The 27,421-nt window shown below is 46.1% G+C and overlaps 1 long non-coding RNA gene across 2 annotated transcripts in view; it reads right to left on the reverse strand.

Moving 5' to 3' along the window:
* LOC148142933 (uncharacterized) overlaps positions 1-27,070 on the reverse strand; it is a 29,239-nt gene extending 2,169 nt beyond the window's left edge. The window contains exons 1-3 of one of the 2 annotated variants that reach the window (XR_015751058.1): positions 26,819-27,070; positions 18,829-18,933; positions 15,829-16,096 (exon numbers count right to left, since the gene is read on the reverse strand). This is a non-coding gene — a long non-coding RNA (uncharacterized LOC148142933). Of the gene's footprint in view, positions 1-15,828; positions 16,097-18,828; positions 18,934-26,818 lie in introns of those variants that run through there. The other variant, XR_015751057.1, reaches the window with a different exon arrangement.
* Positions 27,071-27,421: the final 351 nt, after the last annotated feature.

Below are 27,421 nucleotides of genomic sequence, written 5' to 3' on the forward strand. Positions count from 1 at the left end.
TCTGTGGAACATTCTTTCCTCTCTTAATACCCAAGATCTTTGTGCTGATCTTTATGTAAATGTATATAGCAGGGTAATGTGGTGGATTGCATACTCCATGAAGAGTCCACTCAAGTTGCTGAATGGACATCTATCATGCGGTATTGACATTCTTACTGAAGATACACAATATTCTGCTGTACAATATTACGAGCCCAGCAACAACTGCAAATCAGGCTTTGAGAGCTATAAACATTCCATCAAATATGTAACATATACCCCAGACTTATCTGTCTTATATTAACGCACGGTTGTCTTAAATCTGAGTCTTCTGGAAATGTAAGTTTTAAGTGTGACTTTTTGTAAAAGAAGCCATCGTTTTGGACTCCTTCCATGCCATACTGACTCTATTACTGGAAATACATCCATACTACACCAGGATTCATGGATCAATGATGTGAGGCTAATCTTTACCCTCTTATAATTTTCTGTTACATAAATGTTTCGACGAATGCCAACGCTTTTCACCAGTCATACAGTCAGAGACATAAAGCACAGAAACAGATCCTTCAATCTAACTTGTCCATGCCAATCGGATATCCAAAATTAGTCTAGTTCCATTTGCCATCACTTGGTCCATATCCCTCTAAACCCTTCCTTTTCATATATCCATTCAGATGCCTCCACCACTTCCTCTGGCAGCTCATTCCATACACGCATCACCCTCTGCAAAAAATGGTTGACTGCAAGGTCCCTTTTAAATTTTTCCCCTCTCGCCCTAAACCTATGCCCTCTAGTTCTGCACTCCCCCTATCCCAGGGAAAAGACCTTGCCTACTCACCCTATCCACACCCTTCAAGTTTTTATAAACCTCTTTAAAAAACACACACTCAGCCTGAGATGCTCTAGGGAAAACAGCCCCATCCTATTCAGCCTCTCCTTGTGGTTCAAACCCTCCTACTCTGGCAACAGCCTTGTGAATCTTTTCTGAATCCTTTCAAGTATCACAACATCCTTCCTATAGAAGGGAGACCAGAATTGCACACAATATTCCAGAAGAAGCCGACTGAAACTGACTTTTGCAGAGTTTGCTTCCTGCTTGGATTCATACTCTCTGTCTCCCGTTGCTGCAAGTGAACAGTGCTTCCCCCTTTCTCTCTCCCTCCCAGGATAAGGAATGGAAAGGAGGAGACATTGCTTCACTCCCAGATTTTACCCAGAAGAGTCCCCCTATTGTCTGAATGCGCAAGTTGGACCTTGAGCTTCTGAAGCTACTGCTGCTCCTCTCTTTCTCTGAATGAAGATTGAGCTTCACCCCAGACTGCAACTCCCTTCCTCTGTCCAAACATCTGTGAGCACAGCACATTTTTGTTGAAGTAAGGCATCTTTCCTGAATGTTACAATTAAAGGGGTGTCTTCCCCCTGATATTCAAAGGGACGGTAAGTCAGAGACGGGCCACACCTTGTGTTGTGTGGCATGTGTGACAATTGCAACAGGATGTCCCAACTCCTATGCTCAATTCAAAATTTGTGAGAAGGTTTGTAGCTCGGGTGCTCTTTTTTGTGGTTCTGTTCGCCGAGCTGGGAATTTTTGTTGCAGACGTTTCATCCCCTGTCTAGGTGACATCCTTAGTGCTTGGGAGCCTCTTGTGAAGCGCTTCTGTGATGTTTCCTCCAGCATTTATAGTGGTTTGTCTCTGCCGCTTCCGGTTGTCAGTTCCAACTGTCCGCTGCATTGGCCGGTATATTGGGTCCATGTCAATGTGTTTGTTGATAGAATCTGTGGATGAGTGCCATACCAGAGAACGGCCAGGGAATTCCTAAAGGCATGGCCTCTAGGCATTTTTACAGCGCCACATTTTTCAACTCTGGATCTGGGACAAGGTGTGTAGTGTGGGGGTGGGGGTGGGGGGATGGGAAATAAAGAAACTGGTGAAATCTACATTGATCCTATGTAGTTAGTGGGTCCCAAAGCAGAAGATGAGGTGTTCTTCCTACAAGCGGCAGGTAGCTAGAGCTTGGAGGGAGAGGCAGCCGAGGACTTGCATGTCCTTGACGGATTGGGAGGGGGGAGTTAAAGTGTTCAGCCACAAGGTGGTGGGGTCGTTTAGTTTTGGCGTCTCAGAGCTGTTCCCTGAAATGTTCTGCAAGTTGGCGTCCAGTCTCCCCAATATGGCAGAGACCACATCGAGAGCAATGGACTTATAAATAAATCTTATAAACAAATTGTACAAATCTTAGCCTGCTAGAGTTATTTTCTTTAATTAAGTTAAAGAAAATTTTAATTAAATTGGGTGACTACATGAAACGATTTGTTGGTCAGACTCAAATCATCCTCCTCAAATGAGACAATGCCATAAATATCAGTGAACTGTTTTTTTTGTTCGAACCACAAGTTCTTGATTTATTTTCACAACTTATTGGTATTCACATCTGCACATTCAATGTCAAACTCTGACATCAGAAATGACATGACATCATTAATTTTTTCTTACAATAATCCAACAAACAAATTAATAACACAGTGAATACCAAGTCTCATTAATATGAAATGAAATTTGACCAAATAAAATGTAAAATCAAATGGGAGATAACAAATGGGGGAAGGGCAGAAGGCAAGAAATACAGCATCATAGAAGGTGCTCCTCCAGGGAGTGTATTTTACCAACTACAACTGCTCAATATAAACAAACACTCTGACATGACCCTCCGGTTTTAATGTAAACCATAGCCCCATACAGTAGGTACCATTTAAATAAGTTAATAGATACAAGCCTTGAGCAAATCCAGCCTCCAGCCGGACCCCCCGCTTCTTGGAGCTCGGACCTTCCTCCAGTTCCGGGGGGTTGTTGAGCTCCTGGGCGCCGGCTCTCTCTCCTCCAACGCCGACATTTTTAATGTGTTTTCTCGTTCACCCGGTAACCGTCACCTCCCCCTTCCCGGGCCCCGGGAATTATACACAAATAAACAATAAACCCCACCGGGGACTGTCTCCTTTTCTTCACAACTTTTGTTTGAAAAGTTCCGGCTTTAATTTGAAATGTATTTTAAAGGTATTTTCTGAGGTAAACGATGCCTGTCTGCCCCCCTCCCTCCGTCAGAAACCGCCCGCTGAGTCGATGAGAAAACCGCAGCCTCGCGCCGCCATCTTTGTTTTTCTTCTTCTTTCCGTCTCCTCCTTCTGTGACGCGCGTCATCTGCGCCTCCTCCAATCAGAGCGCACCTTACTCCACCTGACCAATGGCAGCTGGCATTCCGTGTCGTGTTGGTCCCACCGTCTGCAAGATCTCTCTCCGATTAGTCGGTACCGACCACAAGCTTTGGGATTGGTTGGGAATTTCACAATCACGTCAGTGTATCCGCCCTTTTCATTCCTTCAACAGCAGATGACCCAATTTACTGCAACGGGCTCTGCAGCTATAGCGGTAGTGTCACATATTCAGGGAGAAGATGTGATTTTTAACGTTATCAACCAATTCAACTGTGGCACCTCCACATCCATTCATTCAACTGAAGAGGGCTCAATTTAGTGTAATGGGCTCTGAGGGTATAATATTTGTATCCCATGTTGAGAAGAAACCTCTCCCCATTCATTCACTAGAAGAGGGCCTATTTGCTGCAGAGGTTTTTTAAGGCGCAGTGGTAGTGTCCCTATCTTCGAGCCCTGAAATCCCACTGCTATGAGGATGCGTAATAACAAATTTTTTAGTCATAAGTCACATGACACCAGGTTATAGTCCAGCAGGTTTGTTTGGAGGGGATCTTCCAGAAATATATTACATTATGAAAGAAATAGAAGTAGGATGTTGCATTGGTAGGTGAGACTAGGATAAGAGCACATGGCCTCAAGATTAGAGGAAGCAGGTTTAAAACTGAACTGAGAAGAAACTTCTTCACCCAGAGGGGGTTGTTAATCTATGGAATTCCTTGCCCAGGAAGTATTTGACATTACTTCAGCAATCACTAGAAGCAGTAGATACGTTTTTGAAAAATAAAAGAATTAAGGATATGGTGAAAACGCAGATAAGTGCAGCATAGTCCACGAAAAGATTAGTCATGATCTTATTGAGTGGTGGAGCAGACTCGAAGGGCCAGAAGGCCGACTCTTGCTCCTAGTTCTTATGCTCTTATGTTGAAATCACAAGCTTTTGGAGTGTAGTCACTTCAGCAGATGAAGTCATGAAAAAACAAGTGCAGGAAAGAGAATTTAGATAAATGAAAGACAGAGCATCTCAACGGTCAATTACTTACTCCCATTCCTATTTCTGATTATCTTACTACATAGCAAGTTGTGTTTTCCAAACATTAATTTTATTTCCATTGTTTAAAATCAAATATTTAAGATGAACAGTTTGTTTTTCCTCACTTGGACACACTGTGACCCACAACACTGTGAATATCATAAACCCGCTCATGAGATATCATAGGAACAATTCATAAACTAGATTTGTCACTGAGATACTAGAAAGGAGAAAAATTCCCAGCATGTGCAGGATGCTAACGAAAAGTTAGCAACCTGAAATGGTAACAGGAGCAAGTGAACAGCCCCAATCAGGAAACTCATATTCTGACATCCACTATAGTACCTTGCTTTCCTTTTCAGTTTAATGATCCATAATTGAATCTGACTCCAACACACTCTCTGGCAGACAGTTCCAGAGGTCAAAGTAATTTCAATCATTAACGAAGTAAGTTTTGGATCCATCCCAAAGACATTGAACATAGAAAAATACAGCGCAGTACAGGCCCTTTGGCCCTCGATGTTGCGCCGATCCAAGCCCACCTAACCTACACTAGCCCACTATCCTCCATATGCCTATCCAATGCCCGTTTAAATGCCCATAAAGGGGGACAGTCAGGGCAGGGCATTCCATGAACTCACGACTCGCTGAGTAAAGAGTCTACCCCTAACATCTGTCCTATACCTACCACCCCTTAATCTAAAGCTATGCTCCCTCGTAATAGCTGACTCCATACGTGGAAAAAGGTTCTCATGGTCAACCCTATCTAAACCCCTAATCATCTTGTACACCTCTATCAAGTCACCCCTAAACCTTCTTTTCTCCAATGAAAACAGCCCCAAGTGCCTCAGCCTTTCCTCATACGAACTTCCTACCATACCAGGCAACATCCTGGTAAACCTCCTTTGCACCCGTTCCAGTGCCTCCACATCCTTCCTATAGTATGGCGACCAAAACTGCACACAATACTCCAGATGCGGCCGCACCAGAGTCTTATACATCTGCAACATGACCTCAGGACTCCGGAACTCAATTCCTCGACCAATAAAAGCCAGTACGCCATATGCCTTCTTCACAGCACTATTTACCTGGATGGCAACTTTCAGAGATCTGTGTACATGGACACCAAGATCCCTCTGCTCATCCACACTACCAAGTATCCAACCATTAGCCCAGTACCCCATCTTCTTGTTACTCTTACCAAAGTGAATCACTTCACACTTACCTACATTGAACTCCATTTGCCACTTTTCTTCCCAGCTCTGCAGCTTATCGATATCCCGCTGTAACCTGCCACATCCTTCCTCACTGTCAACAACTCCACCGACTTTCGTATCATCCGCAAACTTGCTCACCCAACCTTCTAGCCCCTCCTCCAGGTCATTTATAAAAATGACAAACAGCAATGGTCCCAAAACAGATCCTTGCGGAACACCGCTAGTAACTGCACTCCAAGATGAACCTTTTCCATCAACGACTACCCTCTGTCTTCTTCCAGCCAGCCAATTCCTAATTCAAACCTCCAACTCACCCTCAATGCCATACCTCCGTATTTTTTGCAGTAGCCTAGCATGGGGAACCTTATCAAATGCCTTACTAAAATCCACATACACCACATCTACCGCTTTAGCCTCGTCCACCTCCTTATTCACCTTCTCAAAGAATTCAATAAGGTTTGTGAGGCACGACCTACCCTTCACAAAACCATGCTGACTATCCTTGATCACATTATTCCTATCCAGATGTTCATAAATCCTATCCCTTACAATTCTCTCTAAGACTTTTGCCCACAACAGAAATGAGACTCGCCGGCCTATAGTTACTAGGGTTATCCCTACTCCCCTTCTTGAACAAGGGAACCACATTTGCTATCCTCCAGTCTTCTGGCACTATTCCTGTAGACACTGAGGACATAAAAATCAAGGCCAATGGCTCTGCAATCTCGTCCCTTGCTTCCCAGAGAATCCTAGGATAAATGCCATCAGGCCCAGGGGACTTATCTATTTTCACCCTTTCCAGGATTTCCAACACCTCTTCCCTACATACCTCAAAGCCATTCATTCTAATTAATTGTGACTCAGTATTCACATCGGCAATAATGTCCTATTCCTGAGTGAATACTGACGAAAAGTATTCATTCAGTGTCTTCCCCAATCTCTTCAGCCTCCACACGCAACTTCCCACTACTATCCTTGACTGGACCTATTCCTACCCTAGTCATTCTTTTATTCCTGACATACCTATAGAAAGCCTTTGGGTTTTCCCTAATCCTACCAACTAAGAACTTTCATGTCCCCTCCTTGCTGCTTTTAGCTCTCTCTTCAGATCCTTCCTGGCTACCTTATAACTATCAATCACCCCAATTGAACCTTCACACCTCATCTTTACATAGGCCGCCCTCTCCCCTTTAACAAGGGATTCCAATTCCTTATTAAACCACGGTTCCCTCACACGACCCTTTCCTCCCTGCCTGACAGGTACATACTAATCAAGAACACTCAATAGTTGCTCCTTGAACAAGCTCCACATATCAATTGCGCCCTTCCCTTGAAGCCTACTTTTCCAAGCCACGCATCCTAAGTCGTGCCTCACCATATCATAATTTCCCTGTCCTCAGCAAGAACTCTTGCCCTGCAGTGCACACTTATCCCTCTCCATCACTAGAGTAAAAGTCACCGAATTGTGGTCACTGTCCCCAAAGTGCTCACCTACCTCCAATTCTAACACCTGGCCTGGTTCGTTACCCAGAACCAAATCCAGTATGGCCTCACCTCTTGTTGGCCTGTCTACATATTGTGTCAGGAAACCCTCCTGCACACATTGGACAAACACTGACCCATCTAACGAACTCGAGCTATAGCTTTCCCAGTTAATATCTGGAAAGTTAAAGTCCCCCATAACAACCACCCTATTACTTTCACTCTTCTCCTGAATCAATCCTTTCTTCTACGTCTCTAGGACTATTAGGAGGCCTGTAGAAAACTCCTAACAGGGTGGCCTCACCTTTCCTATTCCTAACCTCAGCCCAAACTACCTCAGATGGCGAGTCTTCATCCATCGTCCTTTCCACTGCTGTAATACTATCTTTGACAAGCAATGCCACACCTCCCCCTCTTTTACCCCCACCTCTGACCCTACTAAAACATTTAAACCCTGGAACCTGCAACAGCCAATCCTGTCCCTGTTCTACCCATGTCTCCGTAATAGCCACAACATCGAAATCCCAGGTACCAATCCATGCTGCAAGTTCACCTACCTTATTTCATATACTTCTTGCATTGAAGTATACACACTTCAAGCCACTTTCCTGTTTTCAGGCAACCTCCTTTGAGATTGATGCCATGTTCCTAACCTCCCTATACTCCAGGTCCTGCACCCTAAAGCTACAGTCTAGGTTCCCATGTCCCTGTAGAATTAGTTTAAATCCCCCCGAAGAGCACTAGCAAACCTTCCCCCAAGGATACTGGTGCCCCTCAGGTCCAGGTGTAGACCATCCTGTTTCTCGAAGTCCCACCTTCCCCAGAAAGAACCCCAGTTATCCAGATACCGGAATCCCTCCCTCCTGCACCATCCCTGTAGCCACGCATTTAACTGTTCTCTCTCCTTATTCCTCGACTCTCTATCACGTGGCACGGGTAACAAACCAGAAACAACAACTCTGTTTGTTCTAACTCTGAGCTTCCAACCGAGCTCCCTGAAAGCCTGCCTAACATCCTCAACCCTCTTCCTACCTATGTCGTTTGTGCCAATGTGGACCACGACTTCAGGCTGCTCCCCTTCCCCCTTAAGGATCCGGAAAACACGATCAGAGACGTCACGTACCCTTGCACCTGGGAGGCAACATACCAAACGTGAGTCTCTCTCGCCCCCACAGAACCGCCTATCTGTGCCCCGAACTATTGCTCTGCTCTTCTCCACCCTTCCCTTCTGAGCAACGGGGACAGGCTCCGTGCCAGAGGCCTGAACCCCATTGCTTACCCCTGGTAAGTCGTCCCCCCCACAAGTATCCAAAATGGTATACTTGTTCTTGAGGGGAACGGCCGCAGGGGTCCCTGCACTGGCTGCTTCTTCCCAGTCCCCCTCACTGTCACCCATCTATCTGCCATCTTTGGAGTTACTACTTCCCTAAAGCTCCGATCTATGACCCCCTCTGCCTCCCGAATGATCCTAAGTTCATCCAACTCCAGCTCCAGTTCCCTAACATGGTCTTGGAGGAGCTGGAGATGGGTGCACTTCCTGCACGACCATGGCATCCCTCACCTCAAACATGTTGCAAGAGGAACATTGCACTGCCTTCACTGCCATCCCTCTAAAAGTAACCTTTTAAAAACAAACTAGGTCCAAGAATAGAACAAGCAAAATGCAGCACTTACCTACTTACCACAATGGGTCTTATTATTAGGTTAGGCACCTCTGTAGTGCCTCGGGTTCCTCTCCTGCATGCTTTTATAGGGAAAGAAACCTACCCAGGTAAGCTTACGCTACACCACCTTCCAGATCCGCTTCGCGCTTTTTAAAAAAAAACTTTCAAATTTAAACCGTTAAACAAACGTCACCGAGCCTTCAAGCAGCCCCTGCCAAACAGCCCTTACTGCTCCGCTGACACTTCTATAAGAGGTGTTGGCTGGACCCAGACACTTCGGCGGGCAGTGTTCATTACTCATGTGTATTCTCTCCCCCACCCGCCTTCAACTAATCAACTGGGTTGTGAGTCCATTGTGCTGGCATTCTGGTGGCCCCATGCAGTGTCTGTATCTGCTCTGCTGTTTCTCTCCATATTGTGATCCAGCGGCCATCTTGTGTGTCAAGTTGGCCAACTGATGGCTCAGTAGCCATCTTGTGTATCTGTGTGCCTAGTAACACCCTGCCCTTCCCCACCTCTCCGCCATGCCCACTCTCTCTCCCCCACTCAATCTCTCTATCAACCCCACTCATTCTCTCTCTCTACCCCCACCCTCTGACCGCCATTTTCTCTCTCTCTCTGTCCCCCATCCTTTTGGTCTCTATTCTCCCCAGCCCCCACCACACCCGTCCTTTCTCAAGCCTCGAACCATCTTTGACCGCTGTATCAAGCCCTTCAAAGGACAGAGAGAGAGAGAGAGAGAGATAATGGATAGTAATGACTCTACCTGGGAGTTGGGAGGGGTGAGAAATGGCTGATCTTCAAAATTGAGAATACCTAAAATGAATTTTGCAAGGTTGGTAGCTCAGGTTGAGGTTTAGGGTGTAGGTTTGCTCGCTGGGCTGTAGGTTTGATATCCAGACGTTTCATCACCTGGCTAGGTAACATCATCAGTGGCGACCTCCCTGTGAACCGAAGCTGTGTCTCCTGCTTTCTATTTATATCTTTCGCCTGGATGGGGTTCCTGGGGTATGTGGTGATGTCATTTCCTGTTCGTTTTCTGAGGGGTTGATAGATGGCATCTAGATCTATGTATTTGTTTATGGTGTTGTGCTTGGAGTGCCAGGCCTCGTAGCCCTACACATGGATGAAAAAAAAACACCATTTCGACTGGGACAACACATCTATCCTGGGGCAGGCTAAGCAAAGACTTGCCAGAGAATTCCTAGAGGCCTGGCACTCCAACCTCAACGCCATAAACAAACACATAGACCGAGATACCATCTATCAGCCTCTCAGAAAATGAACAGGAAATGACATCACCACAAACCCCAGGAACCCCATCCAGGAGAAAGATATAAATAGAAAGCAGGAGACAACAGCTTCGCTTCACTTGGCGTCGCCACTGAAGATGTTACCTAGCCAGATGATGAAACGTCTGGATATCAAACCTACACCCTAAACCTAAAATGATATCTTCAGAAACATCGTTAAAGCCAGAAAGCGTGTTCAAGTTTTTTAAAAAGAGCTGCTGAAATCTATCTGATTCTTTCACTGAAATAAACGCAGTCAGGCCACCGCTCAGGACAGGCTGGAAGGGGTGAATGGGCGAAAATGAGCACTGCAGATGCAGGAGATTAGAGTCAAGATTAGAGTGATGCTGGAAAAGCACAGCCGGTCAAGCAGCATTCGAGGCTTTTGCCTGAAACATCGATTTTCCTGCTCCTTGGATGCTGCCTGACCTGCTGTGATTTCCAACACCACTCTGATCTTGAATGTAAGGGGTGAATGGCCTAGTCCTAGTCTTGTGAAGTTGGTTCCAACTATCTAGAAATAGCGTCACAGAGCACAGAAACATACCCTTCGGTCTATGCCGACCAGATATCCTAAATTAATCTAGTGACCCATTTGCCAGCATTTGGCCCCTTATCCCTCTGAATCTGTCCTATTCATATCCCCATCCAGATGCATTTTAAATATTATCATTGTACTGGCCTCCACCACTTCCTCTGGCTGACACGCACCAGCGTTCTGTGCAAAAAGGTTGCCCCTCAGAAATCTTTCCCCTCTCACCCTAAACCCATGCCCTCCAGTTCTGGACTCGCGCAAAGTGGGGAAACGACATACAAAAGTTGAGCAGCCAGACAGAATGCAAAAACAATACAATGTCGAATCACAGGGAAAAACAAAGTGTAGCTCGACCCCTTTTTTGTCGTATTGGCATTTGGACTCTTAAAATCTGACAGGAACACCAGCATCCCTAGTGAGCATACTGCGCATGTTTCCCGGTGTCAGTAACGCAGTGCACATGCCCACCGGTGTCAGCTAAACACTGGGCATGCTCATCGCTTTCCGCAAAAAATGGCGCGCGACCTTCCTTTGATGGTCCAATAGGAAACCGTGGAGGACCAAAACAAAACTGGTCCTCCTGCCAATCAGAGCCACCCCATTGTCTGAATGCAGAAGTTGGACCATGAATTTCTGAAGCTGCTACTCCTGCTCCTCTTTCTGAATCAACATTGAGCTTCACCCAGACTGCAAATTCTTTTCTCTGTCTAAGATCTGTGAGTACAGCACTCTCTTTTCTCGCCCCCTTTGCCATTTCTATTTCTTTCCGGAGTTCAATTGTTGACTTACAGCAACTGAAAGGAAAGGGATTGAACCCAGGGAGGGGACGGACTATGGAAAAGTGATCGAGGTCTGTGTCTCAATTGGCAAAATAGACAGACAGGAGGCTGGAAGGACACAGCAAATCAGGCAGCATCACGAGGTGTAGAAGTCGATATTTCGGGTGTAACCCTTCTTCAGGACTGGGGATGGGTGCCGGGACCGGGGGCTAAAGTGGGGATAGGTGAAGAATCGGTCAGATTAATCATTGGGTGGAAGAAATCAGGTTGGTGGCAGGAAGGAGTGGTAGTGAGGGGCATGGGGCTGAGAAGGGAGTCGGGTGATGGAAAGGGAAGTTATTTGAAATTGGAGAACTCGATGTTGGGTCCTGCAGGCTGTAGTCTGCCCGGGCGGAAGATGGGGTGTTGTTCCCTAATTTGCGGTTTGGTTCGTTGCGGCAATAGAGGAAGCCTATGATGTTCTTGTCAGAAAGGGAGTGGGAAGGGGAATTAAAATCGATGGTGACTGGGAGGTCTGGTCAGCCTCTGCGGACCCAGCTGTGATGCTCGCCAATCCGTTCCCCAAGTTTATGCTCAGTCTCCCCGAAGTCGAGAAGACCACAATTTGCAAACACGTGGCAAATGCAGTATCTCAATGTGAAGTTATAGTCTTTGCTATGAAACAAAAAAGCAGGAAGGAGATGTATTGTTTAAATGGTGATACTGTGGGATGTGGAGAAAGTGAGAACTGCAGATGTTGGAGATGAGAGTCAAAGTGTGGTGCTGAAAAAGGTGGTAAGTCAGGCAGCATCTGAGGACCAGGAGAGTCGACATTTCGGTCCCGAGCACTTCATCGGGAATGATGTGTGGATGGACAAAGGGTCTGATTCGGTTCTATATAACTCTAATCATCTTCAGTGAGAGCAGAAGTGTGATTGTGAAGGCTGGAGTTTCAGAGCAGCTTTCAAAGATGCTTTGCCCTTAATGTGGATGGACAAAGGGTCTGTTTCTGTGCTGTATGACTCTAATCATCTTCGGTGAGAGCAGAAGTGTTTCTGAGGACTTTTCAAAGATGTTTTGCCCTTAATGGGAGTAGAAGGTACAATGAAATCTTGCATTTGTGAGACAGCAACTGAGTGAGTGAGTAAATCCGAGGTTTTGGTGCAAAGTGGGAATTCATTGCACTGTGAGGATGAAACTCTACTTATTGAGTCATTTCTGCTGGTGAATGAAACCAGGCTCAAGATTAGGAGGAGTAAATTTAGGACAGAGATGAGGAGGAACTGCTTTTCCTGGAGTGTAGTGTATCTATGGAATTCTCTGCCCCAGGAAGCAGTAGAGGCAGCTTCATTAAGTATATTCAAGACACAATTGGATGGGTTTTTGCAATGGTGGGGGAATTAAGGGTAGTTGGGACAATGCAGGGAGGAGGATCTCAGATGGTGAATAGATTAGCCATGATCTTAATTGGATTTTTGAACAAGAGGAAGGCATGAAAATGGTTTCAAGACCAGTTTAGAACAGTTACAGAGCCAGAGAGCACAAACAGACCCTTCAATCCAACTAGACCATGCTGACTGTGTTCACAAACTAAACTAGTCCCACCTGCCCCATTCTCCCCGTAACCTTTGATCCCCTTGATACTCAAGAACCTATCTGTCTCAGTTTTCAATATCCTCAGTGACCTGGCCTACACAGCCTTCTGTGGAAATAGATTCCACACATTCACCGCTCTCTGGCTGAAGAAGTTTCTGTTCTACAAGGTCCTCCCTTTACTCTAAGGCTGTGCCCTCTGGCCCGAGTCTGTCCTACCAATGGACACATCTTTGCAATGTCCACTCTGTCCGGGCTTTGAAGGTTATGTATGTTCCTCCTCCTCCTCGTCGTTCCTCCTCCTCCTCGTCGTTCCTCCTCCTCCTCGTCGTTCCTCCTCCTCCTCGTCGTTCCTCCTCCTCCTCGTCGTTCCTCCTCCTCCTCGTCGTTCCTCCTCCTCCTCGTCGTTCCTCCTCCTCCTCCTCCTCCTCCTCCTCAGCATGAACCAGACCCAGGTGGACAGGATAGCCTTTGTTGGTCAGAGCATTGGGTAGATGAGTTGGCTGTCCAGGATGTTGGTTAAGCCACTTTTGGAATACTGCAGTTAGTTCTGGTCTCCCTGCTGTAGGGAAGATGTTATGAAACTTTGAAAGGGGTCAGAAAAGAATAGGCCAGGGGCATTTTCCATGGAGCATCAGAGGCTGAGGGGTAAACTTATAGACCTTTGTAAGGGCCATGGATAGAGGGGAAACCCTAAGGTCTTTTCCCCAGGGTATGGCAGTCCAAAACTAGAAGGCATATGTTTGAGGTGAGAGTGGAATGATTTAAGAGATTGGAGGGACAACCACTTCAGACGGTGGTGCATGTATGGAACGAACTGCCAGAGGAAGTGGTGGAGGCTGGCACAATTACAACATTTAAAAGGCACGTGGATGTCTGTCTGTTCTCAGCTCTGCTGGATGTCTGTTGAAGCTCTGAACCCCCCCTTCTACACCTTCTGGGACAAACAAACATTTAGTCAATCAAGCCTCAATCCACAATCTCCCAGCCAGTCAACAATCCAGGCACAGTGTAGTCACAGCAGGGAATCAGCTGCCCTGAGTGCGGGAAGGACTTTATCCAGGCCTCTGCCCTGCTGAGGCACCGGTGGGTCCACACGGGGGAGAGACCCTTCAGCTGCCCCAAGTGCAGAAGGACATTCCGTGAATCCTCCAACCTGTTGAGGCACCAACGGGTCCACACAGATAGTGGAATTCGAATTTGGTCAGAAATCTAGAGTTCAGAATCTAACGGTGAAACCATTGTTGGTGGGGTGGGGGTGGAAGAAAACCCCCATCTGATTCACTCAGTTCTTTTTTAGGGAAGACTTGAGCAGTTATTAGAGCAGTCGTCCCAGCTGCATCCTTTACCCGGTCTGGCCTACACGTGACTCCAGCCCCACAACAGTCTGGTGGACTCTACGCTGCTCATCCAACTTGATTGGAATACAGGTTGAAATTGCTGAGTGAGGCAATACTTCCTCCAGGTTAAGGCTGTACCAAGGATGCAGTTACAAAGGGACGACTCAGTGGTGACCAATAATGAAGAAAGTGAGGGGTTGCACTTTGACCTTGAGCTATTTTTTAAAAATTGCTACTTTTTCTACGCCTTTCTGCTGGGAGATTCTGAAGCTGTAACAAAGTTGGGTCACAATAAAGATTACCTGAACTTCACACTGAGCTCAGACTCTCACTGAGAGCTTTAAACTGCAACAGGTTTTTGTTTTAAAACTGCTCATTTTACATGTGAAAGTGAGAACTGCTGATGCTGGAGATCAGAGTCAAGATTAGAGTGGTGCTGGCAAAGCACTGCAGGTCAGGCAGCGTGCGAGGAGCAGGGAAATTGACATTTCGGGCAAAAGCCCTTCCTCAGGTTTTTGCCAGAAACGTTGATGTTCCTGCTCCTCAGATGCTGCCTGACCTGCTGTGCTCATTTCTGACAGTCTCCTGTTCTATGTTTCCAATGTTGTGTATCGCTTGCAGCAGTGAATGAGTAGCCAGTATTGTTAGAAATTGTAAAATTTTCAGGAGTGCAATGTCATCAGCATTGTAGTTTCCTGGCAGCACTGAGAAGTGTGTGCTTGGTTCACTAGACATGATGTGGAGGTGCCGGTGTTGGACTGGGGTGGATAAAGTTAAAACTCAACACCAGGTTATCGTCCAACTGGCTTATTTGGAAGCACGAGCTTCTTCATTGGGTGTTTGTGGAACAGGATCATAAGACACAACCACCTGATGAAAGAGCAGTGCTCCAAATGCTAGTGCTTACAAATGAGCCTGTTAGAGTATCACCTGGTATTGTGAAATTTAACTTCGCACACCCCAGTCCAAATCAGGTACATAGTTCTTTGAAAGTTGCATCATTGGGAGACAGGGTAGTGAAAGAGGCCAGTCAGGAGCCCTGGAGGACCGGAAGGTGACTGGTCCTTCTGTCAATCAGAGCCTTCCTATTGTCTGAATGCAGACGTTGGAACATGAGCTTCGGAAGCTGCTGCTGCTCTCTCTGAATGAAGATTGAGTTTGCTCCAGACTGTAACCTCCTTATTCTGTCAACCATCTGAGTGTATGGTACTCTCTTCACAACTCCTTTTCCATGTTTTTCATTCTGGGCTTCAATTTACGACTTGCAGCAACCGAAAGGAAAGGGAATGAACTCACGGAGTGGACAGAATCAGGAAAAGTTTGTTTATAAACAGAGTGGTTCACGTGTGGAGTGAATGTAAAGAGGAAGTGGTGGATGCACATTCAGATGCAACGTTTAAAAGACATTTGGATAAGTATATGAAGAGGCACGGTGCGGAGGGATATGGGCCAAACACTGGCAAGTGGCACCAGTTTAGTTTGAGAACGTAGACAGCATGGAATAGTTGGACTGAAGGGTCCGTTTCTGTGCTGTCTAACGTAACTGTTCTGTCGTGGTCTTAAAACCATTTTCTTGCCTTCCACCTTCAACGTGGATACTGTACCTGCATCCAACACATAAACCATTCAAAATAAAAAAAAACTCCTCCTGCGCACAAAGAAATCCACACTTTATTGTTCAAAAATCAGATGAACTCAGCCTTGAATATATTCAATGACCCCCTAACTGCAGGAAGACATCCCCACTTCTAATCTCAGTTCAGCTTGCCAATCTCCCACTTGCCTTGCTGCACCTGTCTGACAACTGGCATTGACTGATGTAGAAGGATGCTGCTAATCAAAGCACTGATCACACAGTGGTCTGGTGTCAGCTCAGATTTCAGGCCCTGATTTCTCTGTCCCGTGTTGATCCTCCTGTTCCCACAGACTAAGATGTCGGTCTGTTCTCAGCTCTGCTGGATTTCTGTTAAAGCTTGACCCCGCCTTTTATAACTTCTGGAACGATAAAATATTCAATCAAGACCCAACCCACAATCTCCCAGCCTGTCAACCATCCTGATACAAGGTGCAGTCATAGCAGGGAATCATACTTGAGGAATTCTGTCACCCTTACATCTATTAGTACCCAGCTATGAATTACAACAACATTTACACCAACAGAAATAAAGCATCTGTTATCAAATAGACAGAGATATACAGCACGGACATAGACTTTTTCTCTATCTCATGCACACATGATAGATCATCCATGGTGGGAGTTTGTCTTTGTAGCATGATGTTTGCAAATACATTCTACTTTGCTCAAAGACTGCACAGTCTGCAGGCAGTCAATACATGTAATATATTGTAAATTCCACTTTGAAAATAGATAATGGGCCCACTACCTTTTGGATGTGAGCATAAGTGGTATAGTAAGTTTGCTGATGACACCAAAATTGGAGGTGTAGTGGACAACGAAGGAGGTTACCTCAGATTACAATGGGATCTTGATCAGATGGGCCAATGGGCTGAGAAGTGGCAAGTGGAATCTAATTTAGGTAAATGTGAGGTGCTGCATTTTGGGAAAGCAAATCTTAGAAGGACTTTACACTTAATGGTAAGGTCCGAGGGAGTGTTGCTGAACAAAAAGACCTTGGAGTGCAGGTTCACAGCTCTATGAAAGTGGAGTCGCAGGTCAATAGGATAGTGCAGATGGCATTTGGTATGCTTTCCTTTATTGGTCAGAGTATTGAGTACAGGAGTTGGGAGGTCATGTTACAGCTGTACAGTTGGAATATTGCATGCAATTCTGGTTTCCTTCCTATCAGAAAGCCCTATGCAATGTTTGTTTTTGTTTAGTGGGCGGCACCGTGGCTAGCACTGCTGCCTCACAGCTCCAGAGACCTGGGTTCAATTCCCGCCTCAGGCGACTGACTGTGTGGGTTTCCTCCGGGTGCTCTGGTTTCCTCCCACAGTCCAAAGATGTGCAGGTCAGGTGAATTGGCCATGCTAAATTGCCCGTAGTGTTCGGTAAAGGGTAAACGTAGGGGGTATGGGTGGGTTGCGCTTCAGCGGGGCGGTGTGGACTTGTTGGACCGAAGGGCCTGTTTCCACACTGTAAGTAATCTAATTAATGATGGCTGCAACCTATTCTAAAATATGAAAGACTTAACAATCCAGGTTTGTTCAATATATCAGTTCAGTGGCAGGGCACTGTAATGTTTTCCAATAAATTCTGTGCCATATGATCTTATTGTCCACAATCACCTGATGAAGAAGCAGTGCTCCGAAGCTCGTGTTTCCAAATAAACTGTCGGACTTAGCCTGGTGTTGTGAGATTTTTAACTTTGTCCAGGTTCAGATAGTGCCCAGGGATGTGCAGGTTAGGTGCATTAGTCAGGGGTAAATGTTGAGCAATAGGGGAATTGTGTGGGTGGGTTACCTTTCGGAGGATCGGTGTGTAGTCTTTGGGCCAGTTGGCCTGCTCCCACACTGTGGGGAGTCTCTGAAGGGGAAGGGATTTTTGTAAACTGTGCAAGGCAATGCAGGCGTAGTGTGGGGGCCTGCTGTTGGCCTTGCCCCGCCCTTTGCTCCTTTCCCCTGTTGTGGAGTTGTCTAAAAAACAGCTACTCTTTCTCTGCCCTTTTTGCTGGGGGGGGGGGGGGATCTGAAGCTGTAACCATGTTGGGACACAAAATAAAAGGTAACCAGAACGTACTGCTGGGCTCAGGCTCTCATCGAAAGCTCCAAGCGGTTTTTGTTTTAAAGCTGCTCATTTCTTGCAGCCTTCTGCACTAAGTTTCCAATGTTGTGTATTAGATGGAGCAGTGAATGAGTAGCTGGTTTCGTTAGATACTATAAATTTTTCAGGAGTGCATCGTTTCATCGGCAGTTTACTGGCAGCACTGGGAAGTATGGGCTGTGTTCACTAGAAACGAGGTGGAGGTGCTGCTGTTGGACTAGGTTGGACACGGTTTAAAAATCACAACACCAGGTTATAGTCCAACAGGTTTATTTGAAAGCACCAGCTTTCGGAGTGCTGCTCCTTCATCGGGTAACTGTGGAGCAGGATCATAAGACACAGAGTTAAGAGCAAAAGATCAATGTCATGCAACTGATGATATATTGACAAACGTAGATTGTTGTTAAATCTTTCATCTTTTAGAATGGGTTGCAGGTTTTAGTTCATTAATGTGTACATCGCAGTACTACTATTAAATCATATTCTCAAGATCACTTAAGGTCTTTTTAAAAAACAGGTGACATCTCAGTCCAGACAATGCATGAAAGGTGTGAGAGTATCCCAATCTTAAATCGGACTGGTTCTATTTCCAAACTAGGAATTTATAAAATATTACATGGATTGACTACCTGCATATTGTGCGTTTTGTGCAAAATTGAATATATCTGCAAATATAATTTTGGAAATGCACCACATTGTTATATGTATGTGTGCAGCATGAGTGCGCGTGTAAGAGAGTATGTGTGCACATGCTTGGTAAAGTGAGTGCGATGGAGGAGAAGCCTGTGAAAGGGTGTGTGTGTTGGGGGGGGGGCGTGTATGTGTGTATGTCTGAGAGAGAACATGTGTATAGATAAAAGGTGAGGGGTTGCATTTTGCCAAAATAAGGAAGGGCAGGGCTTGTACAGAGGGATATGGTGGGGGGCGGGGGGGTTCAGATATATACTTCTTTGAAAGTTGCATCACTGGTTGGAAGGAAGCTTCAGAAGGCATTCAACACACTTACCTTAATTGTTCACACCATTGAATAAAGGAGCTGGAACATAATGTTGAAGTTGTACAGGATGTTGGTGAAGCCACTTGTAGAGTACTGAGAACGCTTCTGGTGGCCCTGTAATAGGAAGAATTCTATTAGAAAGGGTTCAGTAAAGATTTACCAGGATGTTGCCAGGACTGGAGGGTTTGGGTTGTAAGGAGAGGCTGAGACACTCTTCACTGGAGCACAGGAGGTTGAGGGGTGACCTCATTTGAGATTTATAAAATCATGAGGGTGAAAGGGAAGATGAACATCAAACACAGAAAGGAGCATGCGCGGTTATGTCGAGTGACGGGGGAAGAAATTGTGGCATTTGGACACTTTAAATCTGCTAGGAGAGAACACTGCGCATGCCGGAAAACTGGAGGTTGGCTAATGTGGTGCCACTGTTTAAGAAGGGTGGTAAGGACAAGCCAGGGAACGAGAGACCAGTGAGCCTGACATCGGTGGCGGGCACGTTGTTGGAGGGAGTCCTGAGGGACAGGATGTACATGTGTTTGGAAAGGCAAGGACTGATTAGGGATAGTCAACATGGCTTTTTGTGTGGGAAATCATATCTCAAATTTTGAGTTTTTGAGGAAGTGAAGAGGATTGAGGAGGGCAGAGCGGTAGATGTGATCCATATAGACTTCAGTAAGGCGTTCGACAAGGTTCCCCATGGGAGACTGATTAGCAAGATTAGATCTCATGGAATACAGGGAGAACTAGCCATTTGGATACAGAACTGGCTGAAAGGTAGAAGACAGAGGGTGGTGATGGAGGGTTGTTTTTCAGACTGGAGGCCTGTGACCAGTGGAGTGCCAGAAGGATCGGTGCTGGGCCCTCTACATTTTGTCATTTACATTAATGATTTGGATGTGAGCATAAGAGGTACAGTTAGTAAGTTTGCAGATGATACCAAAATTGGAGGTGCAGTGGACAGTGAAGAGGGTAACCTCAGATTACAACAGGATCTTGACCAGATTGGCCAATGGGCTGAGAAGTGGCAGATGGAGTTTAATTCAGATAAATGTGAGGTGCTGCATTTTGGGAAAGCAAATCTTAGCAGGACTTATACACTTAATGGTAAGGTCCTAGGGAGTGTTGCTGAACGAAGACACCTCAGAGTGCAGGTTCATATCTCCTTGAAACTGGCGTCGCAGATAGATAGAACTGTAAAGGTGGTGTTTGGTATGCTTTCCTTTATTGGTCAGAGGATTGAGTACAGAAGTTGGGAGGTCATGTGGCTGTTGTACAGGACATTGGTTAGGCCACTGTTGCAATATTGTGTGCAATTCTGGTCTCCTTCCTATTGGAAAGATTTTGTGAAACTTGAAAGAGTTCAGAAAAGATTCACAAGGATGTTGCCAGGGTTGGAGGATTTGAGGTATAGGGAGAGGCTAAACAGGTTGGGGCTATTTTCCCTGGAGCGTCGGAAGCTGAGGTTTACAAAAGGGGCATGGATAGGATAGATAGACAAAGTCTTTTCCCTGGGGTGGGGGAGTCCGGAAGTCAAGGGTATAGGTTTAGGGTGAGAGGGGAAAGATATAAAAGAGACCTACTGGGAAACTTTTCCACACAGAAAGTGGAAAGTGTATGGAATGAGCTGCCAGAGGAAGTGGTGGAGGCTGGTACAATTGTAACATTTAAGAGGCATTTGGATGGGTACATGAATAGGAAGGGTTTGGAGGGATATGGGCCAAATGCTGGCAGGTGGGACTAGATTGGGATGGGATATCTGGTCGGCATGGACGGGTTGGACCGAAGGGTCTGTTTCCATGCTGGTTCAGCAAAAGCCATTCACGCTCTTTGCTGTCTGCAAAAATGGCGCAAATCCTTCTTCAAATGAACCAATGAGAAGCCAATTGTTGACTTGCAGCAACTGAAGAAAGTGAGTGAATCCAGGGAGGGGACAGAGTCGGGAAACGTTGGTCCAGGTCTGTATCTCAATTGGCAAACACATGGCAAATGCAGTCCCACAGCGTGAAATTATAGCCTCAGTTACGAACAAATAACTGCTGAAAGGAGGTGCGTTGTTTAAATGGTGACATATTGGGATGCGGAGAAAGTGAGGACTGCAGATGCTGGAGATGACAGTTGAAAAGTGTGGCACTGGAAAAGCACAGCAGATCAGACAGCATCCGAGAAGCAGGAGAATCAACGTTTCAGGCATGAGCCCTTCCTCAGGAATGATGTGTGGATGTAAAAAGTGGCCTCAGCATCCTTCCACACCAGTCACTGCCAGTTGTCAGACAGGTGCAGCAAGCAATCAGCAAGGCAAGTGGTATATTAGCAAGAGGAAATGAGTTCAGAAGTCTCTGCAGTTAGGGGGTCATTGAATATATTCAAGGCTGAGTTCGTCTGATTTTAGAACAAGAAAGAAGTGGATGTTTCTGGGGGAAGGCAAGTAAAATGATTTTAAGACCAGTACAGAACAGTTAAAGGGTCATACAGCACAGAAACAGACCCTTCAGCCCAACTAGTCCATGCTGACTATATTCACAAACTAAACTAGTCCCACCTACCTGTATTTGGCCCATATCCCCCTGAACCTTTCCTATTCATGTACTTATCCAAATGTCTTTTAAACGTTGTTACACAACCAGCATCCACTATTTCCTCTGGACATTTATTCCACACACAAACCACTCTGTTTACAAAAAAGGTGCTCCTCATTTCTTATTAAAATCTTTCTCCTCTCACCTTAATTTGCGGCCTAATCTTGAAATGACACATGCCGTTCACCTTATCTATGCCCCTCATGGTTTTGGAAACCTCTATAAAGAGAACAAAGAACCTTACAGCACAGGAACAGGCCCTTCAGCCCTCCAAGGCTATGCTGATCGAGATTCTCTATCTAAACCTGCCGCCTATTTTCTAAGGATCTGTATCCCTTTGCTCCCTGCCGATTCATGTATCTGTCTAGATACATCTTAAATGACGCTATCGATCCCAGCCCTACTGCCTCCACTGCATGAGGCACCCACCACCCTCTGCGTAAAGAACTTTCCATGTAGATCTCCCTCAAACCTTTCCCCTCTCACTTTGAACTCGTGACTCCTAGTAATTAAGTCTTCCCCTATGGGGGAAAAAAAAATTCTTCCTATCCACCCCTGTCTACATGCCTCATGGTTTTATAGGCCTCAATCAAGACCCCACCTCAACCTCCTTATTTCCAATGAAAATACTCCTAATCTACTCAACCTCTCCTCATAGTTAGCGCTCTCCATAACAGGCAACATCCTGGTGAACCTCCTCTGCACCCTCTCCAAAGCATCCACATCCTTTGGGAAATCTGGCGACCGGAATTGTACAGCAGTATTCCAAATGTGGCCGAACCAAAATCTTATATAACTTCAACATGGCCTGCCAACTCTTGTACTCAATACTCCGTCCGATGATGGAAAGCATGTTGTATGCTGCCTTAACCACTCTACTGACAGACATTGTTCTCTGAAGATGGCAATAGATCTGAACACCCAGATCTCTCTGTACATCAATTTCCCCCCAGGACCTTCCCATTTAATGTATAGTTTGCTCTCGAATTGCACCTTCCAAAATGCATCACCTCGCATTTGTCTGGATCAAACTCCATTTCTCTTCGCAACTCTCCAATCTATATTCTGCAGTATCATCTGACAGTCCCCTTCACTATCTGATATTCCATCAATCTGAGTGCCATCTGCAAACTTGCTAACGAGGCACCCGACACCTTCACCTTTCAACCTCCTGTGCTCCAATGAAAAAAGTCCCAGCCTACCCTTCAATCGATGTGAATTCTGTCTGGGTCCCAATGTCGAGTCAGCCTGACATTTTGGATAGAAAAGCTCTGCATTTAAATTACGTTCTTGAGAAAGTTACTGAAAACAGGTTCTGGGATTAACATACCAAAGAACAGAACCCCATTCTAAAAGATGGAAGATTTAATCTAAATTGTTTAATGTATCACATCTCCATGACACTGGACTCCTTTGGCTATAAATTCTGTGATCATGATCTTATTCTCCACAACCACCTGATAAAAGAGCAGAACTCCAAAAGCTAGTGCTTTCATGTTATGGCAGTAGCGGGAGGTGTGGGCTGTATTCACTAGAAACAATGAAGCAGTTAGATACCACACCTTTGAGGGGGAAGGGTGTATTACATGACCTCCCAACTCCTATACTGAATGCTCTGAGCAATGAAGGAAAGCAAACCAAATGCCTTCTTCATTATTCTATCCACCTGAGACTCCACTTTCAAGGAACTATGAACCTGCACTCCAAGGTCTCTTTATTTTGCAACATTCCCCTAACTGCATCAGTCCTGCCTGGATTGCTTGACCAAAATGCAAACCTCAGACTTCTCTAAATTAAACTCCAACTGACACTCCTCGGCTCATCAGCCGATCCCAAAAATTCTAATTTATAGTGAACTCTCTTTCCTCTATTATTCCCTAGAAGCGGAAAATCTCCATCCCACACTCTCTCCGTCCATTTTCACTTTGTTGAAAGTGGAAGAATGGGATTGAGAAACTGATCAGCGATGATTGAATGGAATGAGCAGACCTGGTGGTCTAATTTCTGCTCCTATGTCTTGTGGTCTCTTGCTGTCCTGGACACCGTGAGAGAGAATTGGGACCAGCATTGAACCGATCATGACTGGATATGGATCTACCTGCATCTAGGTGGATGGGCTGGGACTTTTTCACTGGAGCATAGGAGGTGGAGATGTGACCTTATCAAGGTTTATAAAATCATGAGGGGAGAGATGAGGTGAATGACAGGTGTCCTTCCCCTAGGCTGGGGGTTTCAAGATGAGGGAGCAAATTTTGAATGTGAGAGGAGAAAGAGATTTTAAAAAGACTTGAAGGGCACAATATTTTTTCCATGAGTGTGGTTCATGTGTGGACTGAATGTCCAGAGGAAGTGGTGGGTGCAGGTACAGTTACAAGGTTTAAAAGACATTTGGATAATTACATGATTAGGAAATGTTCAGAAGGGTATGGACCAAAACACTGGCAGGTGGGACTGGTTTAGCTGGTGAACATAGTCAGCATGGACTAGTTGGACTGAAGGGTCTGTTTCTGTGCTGTATGGTTCTGTAACTTGGTTCTGTACTTGTCTCAAGATCATTTTCTTGCCTTCCCCATAAATATCCACATAAAAATCAGATGAACTCAACCTTGAATATATTCAATGACCTGAAAATGTGTTGCTGGAACAGCGCAGCAGGTCAGGCAGCATCCTGGGAACAGGAGAATCGACGTTTCGGGCATAAGCCCTTCTTTAGGAATCAAACGTCAATTCTCCTGTTCCCTGGATGCTGCCTGACCTGCTGCGCTGTTCCAGCAACACATTTTCAGCTCTGATCTCCAGCATCGGCAGACCTCACTTTCTCCTCGAATATTCAATGACCCCCCAACTGCAGGAAGACATCCCCGCTTCTGAACTTAATTCCTCTTGCTAATACACCACTTGCCTTGCTCATTGCCTGCTGCACCTGTCTGACAACTGGCACAGAAGGACACTGATGCCCCTCTGAACATCCACGCATCATTCTTGATGAAGGGCTTGCGCCCAAAACCTTGACTGTCCTACTGCTCGGATGCTGCTTGACCTATTGTGCTTTTCCAGCACCACACTTTTTGACTCTAATCTCCAGCATTTCCAGTCCTCACTTTCTCCACATCCCAATATATCACCATTTAAACAATATACCTTTCTACTTTTTTTCACAGCAAAGGCTGTAACTTTATGTTGGGGTACTGTATTTGCCAACTGTGGCCTTCTCTACGTCGGGGAGCACGAGCATAAACTTGGGGAATGGTTCGCCGAGCATCGCAGCAAGGTCTGCAGAGGCCGACCGGACCTCCCAGTCACCACCCATTTTCATTCCCCTTCCCACTCCCTTTCTGACATGACCATTTTTGGCCCCATCCATTGCCACAACAAACCACAGTGCAAATTGGAGGAACAACATCTCATCTTCCACCTGAGCAGTCCACAGCCCGAAGGACTCAACAGTGAGTTCTCCAATTTCAAATAACCTCCCTTCCGAGCCCCTGCCCCTCCACCAACTAGGTTCCTTCCTCACATTCACCAACCAGGTCGTACCCTCTACCTATTTACACCTATCCCCAGTTCATCACCCTGCCCTCAGCATACCCTTGTTCTGCAGCTCTCCCTATACTCACCCTCAGTCCTGAACAAGGGTTACACCCGAAACGTCGACTTCTCCACCTCCTGATACTGCCTGGCTTGCTGCATTCTTACAGACTCCTGCCTGTCTGTATTGCCAATTGAGACACAGGCATGGACTAACTTTTCCAGAGTCTATCCCCTCGGTGGATTCATTCCCATTCCTTTCAGTTGCTCCAAGTCAACAATGGAACCCCAGAATGAAACGTAAATGGAAAAGGGGGTGAGAAAAGAGAGTGCTGTACTCACAGATGTTGGACAGAGGAAGGAAGTTGCAGTCTGAGGTGAAGCTCAATCTTCATTCAGTGTGAGAGGAGGAGCAGGACCTTAAGAAGCTCATGGTCCACCTTCCGCATTCAGACAATAGGGGAGCTCCAATTGGCATGAGGACAACTCTCCTTCTGGTCCTCCAGTGCTCCTTATTTGTCCATCAAAAGTAGGTCTCGCCCCTTTTCTGCCAACAGCGAGGAACATGCCCAATGTTTTGGTGACACCGGCAAACATTTGCCCTGCTTGTTGACACTGAGGAGTGTACACATTATGCTCTGTAGCAATGCTGATGTTATTGACAGATTAAGTGTCCATATGCCTCAGAGAACAAAAAGGATTAGAGCCATAATTTGTTTTACACTATGTGTCTCGATATTTTATTGCTTTTGCATTTGTCTGGCTGCTCAATGTTTTTATGTCTTTTCCTCAGTGTTGGGTTGAAGTTAACAACTAGAGGGCACAGGTTTAGGGCGAGAGCAGAAAGATATAAAAGGTACCTAAGGGGCAACGTTTCCATGCAGAGGGTGGTGCATGTATGGAATGAACTGCCAGAGGAAGTAGTGGTAGCCGGTATAATTACAGCATTTAAAAGGCATCTGGATGGGTCTATGAATAGGAAGGGTTTAGAGGGATATGAGCCAAGTGCTGACAAATGTGACTAGATTAATTTAGGATATTTGGCTGGCATGGACAGGTTGGACCAAATGGGTCTGTTTCCGTGCTGTACATCTCTATGACTTTAAATAATAAAAAGTATATTTTCCAAGTAACAAACTATACCCAGTTAAAAATCACAACACCAGGTTATAGTCCAACAGGTTTAATTGGAAGCACACTAGCTTTCGGAGTGATGCTACTTCATCAGCTGATTAAACCTGTTGGACTATAACCTGGTGTGGTGTGATTTTTAACTTTGTACATCCTTGTCCAACACTGGCATCTCCAAATCATAACTATACCCATATTAACAAGGTTTAGTACACCACACACTTGACCAACCATTCTCAACAGATCCTGCCCCTTCAATGTCTGAGGAACATATACATGCTGGTGCATAATCTCCTTCACTAGTATTTACACACTACCCTCAGCAATTGCACAAGTAACAGCAAAGGGTAAACAGCACAAGGATTAAACACACAGTGAGGGGCAAACAGCACAAGGATTAAACACACAGTGAGGGGCAAACAGCACAAGGATTAAACACACAGTGAGGGGCAAACAGCACAAGGATTAAACACACAGTGAGGGGCAAACAGCACAAGGATTAAACACACAGTGAGGGGTAAACAGCACAAGGATTAAACACACAGTGAGGGGTAAACAGCACAAGGATTAAACACACAGTGAGGGGTAAACAGCACAAGGATTAAACACACAGTGAGGGGCAAACAGCACAAGGATTAAACAAACAGTGAGAGGCAAACAGCACAAGCGCCAGTAAAAGCAGATGGAAAGTGAGTGTAAAATGTCACTATGACAGGACAGGCCCCACATTCCTTCCCCTCCGTCCCCCCCACAACCTGCCTCACCTTTCACCTCCCGGGCCCAGTACCTTCCAGGTGGCCCCATAGTTGACACAGGGGCCGCCCCACGACCAGTAGAACTCCACCACCCAGGCGGCCGACGAGTTCCCAAGCAGGCCCTTAACCCCATCCGCCTCCAGAATGCTCACCGGCTCCTGCCTGCTGTACAGCCGGCCGGTGTGGCCGTGACACAGCAGCTGCGCCAGGAAGGCGGCGGTGCCCAGTGACGGGTGTCTGCCCCGGGCCGCACGGCGCCATTTTCCTAACGGCCGCCCTCCCGCCGCTTCCCCGCTCGAGCGCCTTCTCCTCCCAACCGCCTTCGCCCCCGCGTGACGTCTGCACGGGGGGATGGGCGGGGCCGGGGGAGCCTCACCGTCACCAAGCAACAGCCACCTCGCGCTACAACTGCTCATTCACAAAAACAAACTCTCCTGTCTCGCTCTGCAGCTGCAGGGGGGACACTGCCACGTTTCCAGGAGCCCTGTCTACATTGGGAAAGCTCACGGCTCAATTTAAACAGATATTCCGACATCTAACGGAACGGCGTTATATCGAAAGGGGGCAATCTGCATTTTAAAGGGACACGGACATTTTAACGGGTATTTCTGC

The sequence above is a fragment of the Chiloscyllium plagiosum genome, unplaced genomic scaffold, assembly GCF_037043375.1.
Source record: "Chiloscyllium plagiosum isolate Xiang-an unplaced genomic scaffold, Cpla_swu_hap1 HiC_scaffold_27, whole genome shotgun sequence".
Taxonomy (NCBI): Eukaryota; Metazoa; Chordata; class Chondrichthyes; order Orectolobiformes; family Hemiscylliidae; genus Chiloscyllium; species Chiloscyllium plagiosum.